A 14803-nucleotide genomic window follows, 5' to 3' on the forward strand; every position below is an offset into this window, starting at 1 on the left:
AGTGACATCACGAGCAGCACAGCGCAGCGGGAGGTTTGAACAGCGCGGCGGTGGTGGATCTCAGGCATGACGTCACTGGCTTGGAGCGGGCTTGGAGGGACCCAGGAATGGCGTGGGGGACCCTGGACACCTGGGTCCTTCCTGACTCCCCTTCCGCTGCCGCCGGGTCCATTTCAGCCCCGCCAGATGCCTGGACTCACCCTGACCATGCGGTGGACTCAGCTACACCATGCCCCACCCCAAACCCACCCCCTGACGGTGCAGCCACCCCCCAGCCCCCCCATCACCCCGGCCGCGGGCATGCAGTGAGTGAGGGGCAGGGGACTCCCCTTATAGACACCCTCTATGGACCTCTCACATTGAGCCCCCTTTTCGGCCCCCCTCCAGAGCACTCCTATGCCCCCCCCCATTGCTGTCCTCTGCCCCCAGCCTGTGCCCTATATACCCCTATATGCTTCCATCACCTATAGTCACCTCACATTCTCTCTCCCCTATAGCCCTCTACATCCTGTAGCTCATAACCCCCCGTACTCCCTGTTGTTGCAGCTTGAATAGCTGCTAGCAAAGTCCAAAATAAAGAAGCAAAAAAGGCCTTTCCATAATATCCGCAGATGTTTAATTCAGCCGCGCAGTGAGATGTTCAGGTCCCAGACACCCACACACACATCCAGGGTCCAGCTTTTCTCTCTCTGGGGCCCCAGGGGCTGACCATGTTCCTGGGGCAGTACAAAGATAAGGGCCAATCAGGGAAATGGGAGGGAGTGGTTCAGGAACATAGGGACAGACATAGGAACAGGGGAAGGAGCCAATGGGGTGTAACTTAGGAGATGATCCCCCCAGGGCCTCCACACCCTGTCCCCTATGACTCCCCGATATCGGCCATCACTGGAGCTCCCTATAGATCCCTCCTACCCACAATGTTCCCCCAGACCTTACAGATCCCTTATAACCCCCACAGCTTCCCCCTGTCCCCCCAGCCCCCATAGCCCCCCATAGATCCTCTATAGCCCCTGTCGCAGACATCTTTTCATGTAAAATCCTTCCCTTAGGATTTTTTCTTCCTGAGAAGCTGAAAGGCCTCAGGGACAAAATGTAAAAAATGATTGTCTGCTGCTGTGGAATGCATCAGGTGGATTTTTGATTGGCCCATCTTGGATGTTTATAATTAATGGCCAATCAAAGCCCAGCTGTCTCGGACAGAGTCCAAGACAGCTGCCTTTTGTTATCATTCTTTCCTTTCTATTATTAGCTTAGCTAGTCTTCTGAGATGAAACATTTTCTTCTAGTCTTTTAGTGTAGTTTTAATGTAATATATGTCATAAAATAATAAATCAAGCCTTCTGAAATATGGAGTCCAATTCTCGTCTCTTCCCTCATCCAAAGACCCCTGTGACCACCATCGCAGACCTCTGTGTTCCACCAGGCCCTAAAGATCTCCTATACCTCCCATGTTCCTTCAGAGACCCCCGTCTGTGCCCCCCCAGGCTAAATAGATCCCCTAAAGCCCCCATAGACCCCTATCCAATGCCCCCTCAGGGCACCGCCCAGGTCAGTGGGCACTGCAGGAGATCCGCAGGTACCAGAGCAGCACCCGTCTGCTGCTGCGCCCCGGACCCTTCGCCTGCCTGGTGAGAACCCCTCACATCCCACAATGAACACCCCTGCACCCTAAAAGCCCCAGACACCCTGATTTCCCCCACGGAACCTCCCCAGCACCCCCCATGGACTCCCAAACTCCCCTGGGACCACGCAGATCATCTCAGATACCCATAAAATCTACTTTGGGACCCCCAAACCCCTCCAGGACCCCCCCCCAATTTCACCCCAGAATCTCCAACGTTGTCTCAGATCTTCCAAACCACTCTGGATTCTCTCTCCTGGGATCCCCAAATCTGTCCCAGGACACCCCAGATCAACCCTCTCTGACCCTGCAACCTCCCCCAGAGCCTTCAAATCCACCCTGGGACCTTTCAGCTCCCCACAGGACTCTCCCAAATACCCACTGGGACCCTTCAAACAATCCCTAGGACCCCTTAAAATCCAACCCCAAATCCACCCTGGGACCCCTGAAATCCAACCTGGAACCCTCCAACCTCCCCTTGGACCCCATCCCAAAAACCCATTGGGACCCTCCAACCCCCTACAGACCCACAAAGTTACCCCCCAGAATCCCAGATCACCCCCTGGGACTCCTCAGGACCACCCCCTTCCCCCAGGGCCCCCCCTCAACTCTGTTCCAGCCCTCCCCATGTCCTTGTCCTCTCCGTCCTTGAGACATGGTGGGCCTGTCCTTCCCCAACATCCCTGCATATCTCCCACAGTCCTTCTATGGTTCCGGACATCCTTGTGTCCTGGCACCTTCAGAAGCTGCATGGCTTGGGTGTTCCCTGTGCCCCTTCCGCTATGCTGGCACTGTCCCCCCTGTCCCATCGGGGTGTCCCCTGGGGAGTGTTCCCATGTTCCCATGGTTGAGGGTGTTCCCAAGATGTTCCCAGAGGGGTGTTTCCCCCCCGCCTCCCACTTGGAGTCTTCCACAGGGTGTCCCCATCATGGTGTTCCCACATCTCCACTCCCCAGCGTATCCCCAGGTGTTCCTGTCCCCAGTGTTCCTGTCCCTGGGGTGTCCCCAAAGTGTCTCCAGGGTGACAACAAGGGTGTCCCCAGGTCCTTGGGACATCCCCAGGGCAGTGTCTCCACATCTCCAGGGTGTCGCCATGGTGGTGGCCCCAGCCCGGGATGTCCCCAATGCCCTCATATCCCCTCCACCTTGTCCCAATGTCACCGCACTCCCTGTGACCCCGCTGCCCCCATGTGCCTCCCCTCCCTGTGCCCTCCCTGCCGCAGGTGCGAGAGCTCTGCCTGTGCTTCACCCACAGGGTCGATTAATGCTGGCAGTGGATGGCCCTGCTGGCGCTGCAGGAGGTAGGGGTCGGGGGGTCCAGGCGTGGTGAACGGGGGTCACAGAGAGGCTGGAGTGGTCCTATGGGTGCTGTGGGGGTATCCAGGGGACTTAGGGGAGTGGGGAGGGGGCTGAGGGGGATCTCATGGGTGCTGAGAAGGTTTCCATGGAGGTTGGGGGAAGGGGTTCTGTGGGTGCTGCATGGGGGTCTGTGGGTGCTGAGGGTGTCTCTAGGGGGCTGGGGAGGTCCAAGAAGGTCTCTTTGGGTGCTTGTATGAGGCTGAGAGGTTTGTTGGGTGTGTCTGATGGGAGCTGAGGGGGAGACTACGAGGGTGTCCATTGGCTGGGGGGGGGGGGTCTATGGGTTCTGGGACAGGGTTCCATGGATGTTGAGAGGGTCTCTGGGAGACCTCTTGGTGCTGGAGGGGTGTCCCTTATTTACGGGGTCTGTCAGGGATTGGGGACAGGTCACTGGGTGCTGGTCCCTCCTTACGCATTTACAGGCACAGGGTGTTTTCATCCTCCCAGTCACTTGTGGGTGGGTTTAGAGGAACCCTGCATCCTGGGTGTGTGTTTTGGGGGGGTCGCTTCCCCGAGGGGAGCTGTGGGGCTTGGGGCATGCTGGGGGGCTTTGGAGACCTCCTCTCAGGTTTTGGACACAGGCAGCAGAGGCCTTCATCACGTGGCTGTTGGAAGACATGTAGCTGTGCTTGCTGCACGCCTGCCGAGTCACCCTGATCCCCAAGGATCTGCAGCTGGCCTGGTGCCTGCAGGGACCCAAGGTGGGGGGCATCTGAATGGGGACCCCCCCTGAGCCCCTGCACAGACTCAATCCCCCAGACCTATGTACCAGAACCCCCATCCTGGGGCTTTCCCCTGACAATGTCACACCCCTAATCTTACTGGGACCTCCTATGGGACCATCATGCTGAGACCCCCACCATGGGATTCCCCAAGCTGGGGCCCTGTCCTGACATGCCCAATATGATTTGGGATCCACCTCCTAAAGACCTCCCACATGGACCCGCCCCACAGACTCCCCCCTATTGGACCTCCACCTCAGGATCCTAAACAACCCCTTCAGGGAACCATCTGAGGGTGGAGGTCGCCTTCCTTAGTCCAGCACCCCTCAGATTATTGAGGACCCCTACCCATTATCCCCCTGGAACTCCCCTCACCAGAATGCCAGTCCCAGGGAAACCTACCCAGGACTTCCACCCTACTGAAGATCCTCCCAGTTCTGCTGCACCCCAAAAAATTGATAAATGTTTGGGACCCCTAGGTGCTGTTGCTGGGGAGGATGGAGGGGATTTGAGGGTGAGGCACCCCAGGGAGGAACTCTTGGAGGGGAGGAGAGCCCACAGGGAGGGGGGTCTGCGAGTATTTTGGGTGAGGGCACCTGGGATGGGGGGCCAGGAAGGTCTTGTGTGGGAACTCAGCACATCACTCCTGATGTCCAGAGTTGCCGAGACAACCCTTGGGGGGGGGCTCGGAAATCCTGGAATGTTGCCAGAAGTGCTTGATGGTTGGATTTTGACCCTGCACGAGATGTGCCACCTGTATGAGGGCAAGAGGATCACTTGGGGATAAGTGGTGAAGGAATTGATTATTCACAGGGTGAAAATACAGGTTTTGGGATTTTGGTACAGGGGGGTTTTTAGGAGACAAGATGGAGGAATTAGGGCGTGTCTTGTCCTTCTTCTCTCTTCTTGTCACCCATCTTTGGTGGTGATGCTGGCACTTTGGGATTGGTTCGTGTCAAATGTGCACTTGTTAATAAGGGTAAAAGGTATTGGAAGGTAAAGGTAAATATCTTATAGGTAGTTTTTAGTATAAAAATAGACGACTGCCCAGTGGGTGGTCAGTGTGCCCATGGCTGTCTTGCTGGTCAGACCTCTGTCAGGCTGGGAGACGACTTTGTAGATAAGAAATAATAAACAATATTGAAGACCGAAAAATCTGAAGAGTGCACTCGTCCTTTGGAGCGCGGGTTGTCCCAAGGCCATTCTACGCCTGACCGGGCAGAGGCAAAAGGCCGAGAACGGAGAGTCTTGGGGCCTAAGGGGATCCATGTATAGTGGTGGTGGGGAGACACATAGGGGGCAGTGCTTAGGGGGTTCGCTTTTTGAGTGGGGGTCAGGACTTTAGGGGCAATGCTTATAGTGGTTTGAACGTGGATAGGGCTGCCTGTGGGGGGCAGGGCTTAGTACCCCTGTGACGGCGGGGCTCTGGAGGTCTCCTATCCATGCGTGGAGCTCTGAGGGTGGGGCTTAAACAGGGTCCCTTCTATGGGGCGAGGCTTGGGGCCACACCTGAGGGGAAGGGGCTGTGGGGGTTCTGGGTGCTCCCAGACTGCTGTTCCCGCTGCTGCCGCTCAGGGCACTGTTGAGTGTGGAGGGGCAGGGCCTGCAAGGGTGCGGCACCGGCAGGGGGCACTGCATTGGAAACTTCACTGGATTTCTTCAAAACTAAAGCTGACAGAAACGAGGACCAAGCATACCCTTACAGTCCCAAACACCACCTCTGAGCTGACACCCAGACCCTGGGTAAACCACTTCTTTTTCCCATGGAAAATGGCCTCCCTTTATGTCCACTCGCACGGGCCTACACCAGGGTGCCAACCTAAAAATTTGCAAACTTTTCTGGATTTCTCTAAAACGAAAGCAGACAGGAAGTAGGACCCTGGATGCCCTTCCAGTACCAAACTCCTCAACTGAGCTTATACCCAGATCCTGGGGAAATGACTTCTGTTTCCCATAGAAAATGGCCTCCAGTTGAGGACACCCACACAGGTCGACAGTTGTGCTCCAACCTAAAAATTAGCAAACTTTACTGAATTTCTCCAAACCTAAAGATGCCTGCAATTGGGACCCTGGACACATTAGAGCTGTAAGCATCACCTCTGAGCTGATACTCAGAGCCTGGGGAAATGTCTTCTTTTTCCCATGGAAAGGGGCCTCCATTTGCAACAAGTCGCACTGAATTACAGTGGGGTGCCAATCTAAAAATTTGCAAACTTTGCTGCATTTCTATAAAACTAAAGATGACACAAACTAGACAGAAGCATTCCTGTACAGCCCCAAATGCCACCTCTGAGCTGATACCCAGACCCTGGGGAAATGACTTCTTTTTCCCATGGAAAATGGCCTCCTTTTCTGGTCACTTGCTCAGTACGACAGTGGGGTGAAAACCTAAAAAATTTAAAAATTTGCTGGATTGCTCCAAAAATAAAGCAGCCAACAATTAGGCACTCACACTCCCTAAGAGTCCCAAACACTACCTGTGAGCTGATACCCAGAGCCTGGGGAAACGAGATCGTTTTCCCATGGAAATTGGCCTCCGTTTCTGGCCAGTCCCAATGGTTGACAGTGGGGTGCCAAGCTAAAAATTTGCAAACTTTGCTGAATTTCTCCAAAACTAGAGCTGCCAGCAAGTAGGACCCTTCACTCCCTTCCAGCCCAAAATGCCACCTCTGAGCTGATACCCAGACCCTTTGGAAATGACTTGTCTTTCCCATGGAAAATGGCTGCTGTTTGTGGCCACATGCACTGACCAACATTGGTTTCCAACCGAATAATTTGGAACCTTTTTGGATTTCTGTAAAACCAAAACTGCCAGGAATGAGGACCAAGCATTCCCTTACAGCCCCAGATGCCATCTCTGAGCTGATACCCAGACCCTGGGTAAATGACTTCTTTTTCCCATGGAAAATGGCCGCCTTTGCCGCCACTTGCACTGGCCGACGCTGGGGTTCTAACCTAAAAGTTGCAATCTTTGCTGGATTTCTCCAAAACTAAAGCTGACAGAAACTAGGACCATGTAGGCTATTAGAGCCTGAAATGCCACATGTGGGCTGATACCCAGACCTTGTGGAAATTACTTCTTTTTCCCATAGGAAATGGACGCCTTTGCCGCCACTCGCACTGGCTGACAGGGCGGTGCCAAGCTAAAAATTTGAAAATTTTGCTGGATTTCTCCAAAACTAAAGCTGCTCACAACCAGGCCCAAGCATTCCCATTCAGCCCCAAATGCCACCTCTGAGCTGATACCCAGACCCTTTGGAAATAACTTCTCTTTCCCATGGAAAGTGGCCTCTATTTGTGGCCACTTGCACTGGTCAACTGAGGGGTGCCAATCTAAAAATTTTCAAATTTTGCTGGATATGTCCAAATCAAAAGCTGCCAGAAACTAAGACCGTGCAACCCCTTACAGCCCAAAAACCACCTCTGAGCTGATACCCAGACCATGGGGAAATGAATTCTTTTTCCCATGGAAAATGACCTCCGTTTGAAGCCACTTGCTGTCGCAGACATTTTTTCACAGAAATACTTTCTTTCAGATTTGTCCATTTTCTGGGAAGCTGAGGGCCCCAGAAGAGAATGTAAACAATGATTATCAGCTGCTGTGGAATGCAATAGGATGCACCTGTGATTGGTTCATGTTCCCATGTTTATAATTAAGGGCCAATCACAGGAGCAAGCTGGGGACAGAGTCCCTGGACACAACTTTGTTATAGATTCTTTTTTTCTATTCTTAGCTTAGCAGCCTCTGCAACTTCTCTCTTTATTCTTATTAGTATAGTTATAATGTATTATATATCGTATATCAATAAATCCAGCCTTCTGATCAAGAAACATGATTCTCGTCTTTCTCTCACCACCCCAGCGACCCACTCAGGACGCTGTAATAACTCGCAATGGACGACATTGGGGTGCCAAGCTAGAAATGCGCAAACTTTGGTGGATTTCTTGAAAAGTGTAGATGCCAGCAATTAGGACTCTCCCTGCCCGTGCAGTACCAGATGCCACCTGTGAGCTGATACCCAGACCCTGGGGAAATTATTCCTTTTCTGGCCACTCGCACTGGAGGACAGTGTGGTATTACCCTAAAAATTTACAAACTTTGTTGGATTTCTCCAAAACTAAAGCTGCCAGGAAATAGGAACCTACACTCCCTTAGTGCCCCAAACGCCACCCCTGAGCTGATACCCTGCCCTCGATTAGAAGGTAATGTGTGTATTCTCTTTGCCATCTGTTAGATGTGTGGCAGTTATCTTCTGTTAATTGAGCAGCTTTCTTTATCTCTTCCACAAACCAATCCTCCCTCCGAGGAGACATCTGCTTTTATTGGGTCATTGAGTGTGTTCTGATTTAGGGCAAATTTGGGAGAAAACCTCCAAAGGGGTCCCTCCAGAAAGCAAACCCACATGGCTCCTCCCCCCAACCGGTTTGGGTAGGATTCCTTGGAGACAAGTGGAAAGAACCTGTTTATTTAACAGGCAAAGCACACCCCAGCACACAAAATGAACAATACCAGATGACAACACGCTTTCACCACTCTGAAAAAGATGACAAATTCAGAAAGTCTCTCCTGGGAGTGGTCACTCTGTTATCGGTCCCTCTGGCCCTGGGAATAGCTGCTGCAGGCCACAAGGTGCAAACTCTTGGTGTTTCCCAGGTCCCAGTCCAGAGCAGGCTTGACTGGCTCCAAGAAAGGGAAAGAAAAACAGTCCAGGGAAAAATCGGACTGCTTAGCTAAACTAACTAATGAGCAGAAGCAAAAATAAGAGCAAAGCAGGAGCAAAGCAGAAGCAAGAGCAAGAGCAAAGCGAGCGCAAAGCAAAAAGCAAAAGCCGCACTATGTACTGCCTCATTTCTGTGTCCCACCAGCTGCGGGGGTGCAGGCTGATAACAAAACCAGAACAAAACTTCTCTCTTCAGAGCCAGTCTTGAAGGCCCAGAACATAATATCCAGCATAAACAGAACAGACAACTGGGGATACAATCATCATGACGTTAGCCTAGGACAGAGTGTCACTGCGTGACTGATGAAAATTACATAATCCCATTGTGAGATGCTCCACCCAGAGGGAGGAGCCAAGCATTTCTAACTGGATATAATCTGATGTTTTGGGACACCAGTACAGACTTTTCCACTGGATTCCCAGACAAGCAGCGGCATTTTCCTCTTGATTCCAAGAGGAAGACCAGGCCGATCTACACCACCACTGGATCTTTGGAGGAAGACTACACCCTTCTACAGGATCACTGCTTCAACAGAACCATATCTGCCGCTCCAGGAGGACTGCAGGCACCATTTCAATTGGACTGCTACCAACACCCTGACCAACAGGGTGTCAGGTTGTTTTCTGACTCTATCCGTGTTGTTTTGTATTACTGCCTTGTTTATTTTATTTTTATTTTCTTCCCTAATAAAAAAACTGTTATTCCTCCTCCTATATCTCTGCCTGAGAGCTCCCCTTAATTTCAAAATTTTAAAATTGGGAGGGATGGGCTTTACATTTTCCATTTCAGTGGAGTCTCCTGCCTTCCTCTAGAAGACACCTGTCTTTTTCAAACCAAGACAGACCCAGACTCTGGGGAAATGACTTTTTTTTCCCACGTAAAATGGCCTCCATTTGAGGCTACTCACACTGGACGACAGTGGAGTGCTAACCCAAAAATTTGTACATTTTGCTGGATTTCTCCAAAACTAAAGCTTAACGAATCTAGGACCCTGCGTTCCCTTAGAGCCCCAAACGCCACCTGTGAGCTGTTTCTCAGACCCTGAGGAAATGACTTCTCCTTCCCATGGAAAATTGCCTCCTTTTCCGGCCACTCACACTGGTCAACAATGTGGTGCCAACCTAAAAATTTCCAAACTTAAAAGTTTTACTGGCTGTGGTTTTGATTTCCTTCTTAAATATATCACAGAAACATTACCAACTTCTCTAATTGGCTTAGCAGCATGTCTGTTCTTAGGGACAAGCAGGGATTGGCTTTGCCAGGCATGGAAGAAGCTTCTAGAAGCTTTTCAGAAGAAATCACTTCTGTGCCTGGCTTCTTCCATCCCCACCAAAAACCAAACCATGCAAAGCCAACACATCAACTAATCTGCAGTACTTAGTACACATCCAATAATTTATTTTAAATGATACTTTACATATTTTAGCAAACGCACTGAAAATAAATATATAAATAATATTGATAAAAATAATACCCACTTAATAGAAATATTGGGTGATGCAACTCTGGTTTTCATAACTATTTTTTGTACAATACACAGAAGCCTTTTTCACCTATAAAGGAATGTTTCCTGATGGTTTGGTTCAGAACATCCAGTATTGCCAACCTGAGATTTTTGTTTTGAAGGCCATAAGCTGTGCTCAGTGTTTTGGGTATATTCATTGTTGTGCCTTGCATATATTTTGGATAGAAAGCCAGTATAGATTATGTTCTTGCTGCAGTAGCCATGCTAAATAAGGCAGAGTGTCTGGCTGATGTACTGGGGCTGTAGACTCTTCACCACTCCCCCAGGGTGGCAAGGACTATTGAAGTGAAGGGGAGAATCGACCATCCTGGTAATGCATCGAACTCCAACTTTATTGATCAATCCATCACCTTAAATAACAGTGCTAACGAACGCCATGAATATTCTGTAATCCAATTTCATGATAGGCTAACAGAGAAACTTCTAACCACTCCTCTTGTTTTAGAATACCTACAATTGTTTATTAAAAACAGAAACCAAAACAGAAACCAGAAACCAAAACAGAAACCAGTGTTCCCAAAACTTCTACATCTGTTCTCAGGATGGCAGGCCTTCCCAGAGACGGTGTTCTGCTTGTTATGGGAAGACAATCTGAGAACTCCATTGTTTATAGAATGATGCCTGAGAGAGTCTAATTGTTTATACCAATCAGAAGGCTGAGAACTGTTAGAAACTGCTTTACTTTTCCCCTATACTTTTCTCTCAATTGTATGTCTCATGGCCTTTTCTTTAAGTCATTCTCCGACATTTCCCCCGTTTTTTCTTCTTTGAGAGAAAAGTGGTTAGTTTGCCAGGTTTTCTCTACCATCCTACCAACCATCTTTTGAATGCAACAAGGTAAGATAATGGTGAAGTTTTTCCTCACAGAAACTCTTGTGGAGGAGACATTACCTCCTGTTCACTATCAGGGGCAAAGAAAAGAGAAGGGAACTCATCCACTATGCTTGGCAACACTTCAAACCTCAGAGCAGCTTCGTGTGGGGGCCTCGTAACAAACTCCAAAAGTACAGACCCCACTCTGCCAGGGCTCAGCTGCACCAAAGGCCTGAGGACAAACAGGACACTCAGTGTCAGAAATGTGATCCTGTGGAGAAGGATCAGAACCAGTGCTCAGAGGTGGAATAATGGTAACTTGCTTAAATAACAAGATCCACCCTGCGCCTGGGCTGGTATTCCATTTCAGGCTCTATCTCCACAAATTAAAAATATCCCTGTGGGTAATTTCCTAGGTGTCATAATAGTAGAGCCTTTACACTGGTTATAAAGCTGTTTAGACACTATTTCCAGGTTTAGAGATGAATCCAGAGTAGCCCATGTCTGTTTATGCTGACTCATCCTTTGAAATTTAGAGTAATCAAAGCTGAACTGCAATTATCTAATGCTTGATTGGGATCTCTTCTTATAGGGCCTACAACAGAATGTTGTGTTAAAGGCACCAGTTTTCTACACCTTATTGAGGCTATATATGATGTACTTTGAGCTTTAACCCCTTTTCAAAATACATTGTACCTCCCACTGATAATAAGCTAAGATTTTTGCTCATGAGATTTATAAAGATCTGAAGCTGAAGCAGTGTTTAGCCCTGTCTCATTCCGTAGTGCCTGCTCCCAATTATGTTCCCCGATATGCCTATAATTACAGGTGTGGCACCATAAATGAAAAAGTAACAACTGATCACAAAAAAATCTTATCACAATCCCCACAACACAGTGCAACCCAAGCAACACAATTTGGACTGTGACATTCAAAACAGTTCTCTTTTGCCGGTCCTCTTATATGAAAAGATGATAATGATTCAATAATGTCAATCAGTTCTCTGGTCATCCGGCAACGGCTTGTTACGGCCTTATCAGGCATTGCACGACAGGTGGTAATTGGACTAAGAAAAGAAAGCTGTTAGCTGTTTTCATTCATGCAACCTGGAGAGAAGGTGAAAAAGTCTGAAAATGCTTCTTTCTGTCCTTACATGGGTTTCTCAGAAATGTTCAAGGTCAGTTTTCAGTTTGTAATCCTTTAGTCATTTGGCTCAAATGGCATCAACTGGGTGATTCTCAGTCCTTTGTTAATTTGGAGTGGTGAAAAGTAGTATGCATTTAAAGCACTTAAAATATTTAACTTAACAGACTTATTTGCAAATAATGTAAAATCACTTAAATCTAATTCAAACTTAACAGAATCTAACTTAACTTACTTAATAATACTTAACAAAAATTAATTTTCTTCAAATCCCACACAACTCAAACCTATATATAATTTAAACTTAGAAGACCTCGAACCCAACCGAAAACAAGCTCAACAAACTTAACCTTAACATTTAATGGCACTTAATTGATAACTCAACTTAAACCACTTAATAACAGATAAAACTTGCTACAGAAATAATATATAACATTTACTATCACTCACTCACAGGCCTGACTCCAAAACACTGAACCAAAACAACCTTTCTCACGTCTTTGCTGCAGCATTTATACCAAAAACACACTCACAACATCTCACTTCTACAATCAATCCAACACATCTCAACATTTTTAAGCTTTTCAAAACACAGCTTTAAAGTCTAATGTTCCACCGGCCCAGCCATCCGGGCTTCTGATGTTCAAAGTCTCTGGTAATACAGGTGTTTCCAAGACAGCATAACCAATGCCGAGCCAAATCGGCCGAAATTTGACTCTCGCATTCATTTACGCTGATTTCTGCTTTACAGTCTGTGCTGGGGAGAACAAAAGATCTTTACTAACTTAGGTGAAAAACATCCTGACAGCAATAGTCCTTGGTGTCACTTGTTTAGTTTCACTGGTCTTTTAATTGCAATAGGAATCTTTTCTTTTGTTGACAAAAGTCACGATTATTACGGCTGTTAGATCTCAAACTGTAGCTCCTGCCAGTTACGGGGCGGAGGGAGAAGCGCTCCCGCTCGAAAAAGCACTCTGTAGTCGGAATCCGCTAAGGAGTGTGTGACAACTCACTTGCCGAATCAACTAGCCCTGAAAATGGATGGCGCTGGACGCTCATCAGAGCCCAGAAAAGATGTCGGTCGATCTAAAAAGCAGGACGAAAACTATCAATGCACAGCATGATTGCTCCTCCATCACCTGCTCTCTGATGTCCAGTTACTGTTCCCAAGCAGCAACTGGCCGCCCGTGGACATCTGGCCCCCAGTTCACACATGAGGGCGATGCGGCTCCGGTCGCTCCCCCCGCGGCGCTCTTTGATCACTTCCGGCGCGGCGCGGCTTGGTTTCTGCGGCGGCGGCTCCGCTCTCGGGGCGGCGCGGCCGCTCCCACGCGGCGGCTCCTGCGGCGGCGGCTTTTGATCTTCCCGCCGCTGCCTCTGGCGCACCCGTGCCGAGTTCGGAGTAGCACAGCACTGCAATTCTACCATAAATCACCGAATTCACACATTTCTGTTAATCCATAAACTATATGGAAAATCCCTTTACCGTAGTCATAAGCCCAAAGTCCTGTTAAGTCCTTTTGCCAATTCATCTCTGCTCTGCGCTGCGGGTCACTCCCTACGCGACAGTTCGGCTTCGCCCGCGGTGGCTCCCTGTGGTGTCGGGTTGAAGGCTCCCTGTTGCGGAGGATTAGAGGCTCCCTGCTGCGGAGGGTTAGAGGCAGGAAAAGGTACCGATGATGCAGCGATGACTTCTGAAGGTGCTTGGCATTCCCGGCGCAAGTGGCCCGTGCCTTCGCATCAGCAGCATTTCGTGCGGCCCTCTTTATTCGATGCTGCAAACGCAGCTGACACTTGAAGAGGCGCAAGAGCGGCTAACACTTGACTCTGAGAGGACTTTGCCTGTTCTTGCAAACCTATTCCTATCTGTTTGAGTGCATGTACCACAAAAGCCTGCTGCCCGGTAGGAATAAGAGCCATCCTCTCTAATGCTTCCTCGATAGTCCAATTTGCACCTAGAGTGTTAAGTATGTTTCTAGTAGCAGACTTACAATTTTGAATACAACACTGTTTAAGGAGAGCCTCGCGCATAAATTCTGCTACTCTGGCTCTCTCAATTGCAGCCGCAGCTCTATCAACAAAAGTGCCAAATGTCTCATCTTTGCCTTGCTTAATTCCCATATACACTGGTATCCCTCCTGGTTCCTTTACCATATCTATCGCGAGTCTGACTAACCGCATTGCCTCCCGGCACTTTTCTTGGCCTATTAAGGCTTGTGCTTCAGTACGAAGAAAAGGCCCCAGCCCCATAAGCTCATTAATAGTGATACCATGCAAAGGGTCCCCCGGCTGTCTTTGAACTGCCACACATTCATTAGCTAAAGCTTGCCAGTGGGCGTTAAACAGCAATTGTTGATGTTGAGTAAAAATTAATTTAACTATCCCACGACAATCATTAACAAGAAGGATACTGGTGTCAAAAATATAATCGAGCATTTGCTTAGCTGGTTCACTTTTAAAGCCAAACTGACTAACAGTAGCTCGCAATTGAGATAACAGCTTCCAGTCAAGAGCGCTAATTGTGGCTTGAAAACCTCCTCCAGGCTGGGGGTTAAAGACAACTGGACAAACCAGTTCCCGAGCCGAACTTATCAGCTCTTGATCTCCCTTGTCAATTGCATCTTTGGCCAGGGCAGCCCACGCGTCCCGTCTTTCCCTTGCAATCGCCGCCGCCAAGCCGCTTTCCGACCCAGGGACCGGCTGATTGCTTGTCGGGAACGGAGTACACGTATTGGGCCCCAGCTGCTGAGACGCAGCAGGTACGGGAGAGTCAGAAGTGCTCTGTGTAGCCTGCGGCAAAGCAGACAACAAGGCACCCCGCGGAGCTTGGCTCGTTAGGGGGGGCTGCGAAGCGGGTACTAAAGCAGACTGCGTAGCCTGGTTTGTAGGCTGGCTCGT

At 49.2% G+C, this 14803-nt stretch overlaps 1 pseudogene; it reads left to right on the plus strand.

The window, feature by feature from the left end:
* Positions 1-229: 229 nt before the first annotated feature.
* Positions 230-3696, plus strand: LOC128946110 (histone H3-like centromeric protein A; annotated as a pseudogene).
* Positions 3697-14803: the final 11107 nt, after the last annotated feature.

Source organism: Melozone crissalis, unplaced genomic scaffold (assembly GCF_028551555.1).
Source record: "Melozone crissalis strain CALT ecotype California unplaced genomic scaffold, PUWL_Pcris_2 ptg000074l_1, whole genome shotgun sequence".
NCBI lineage: Eukaryota > Metazoa > Chordata > Aves > Passeriformes > Passerellidae > Melozone > Melozone crissalis.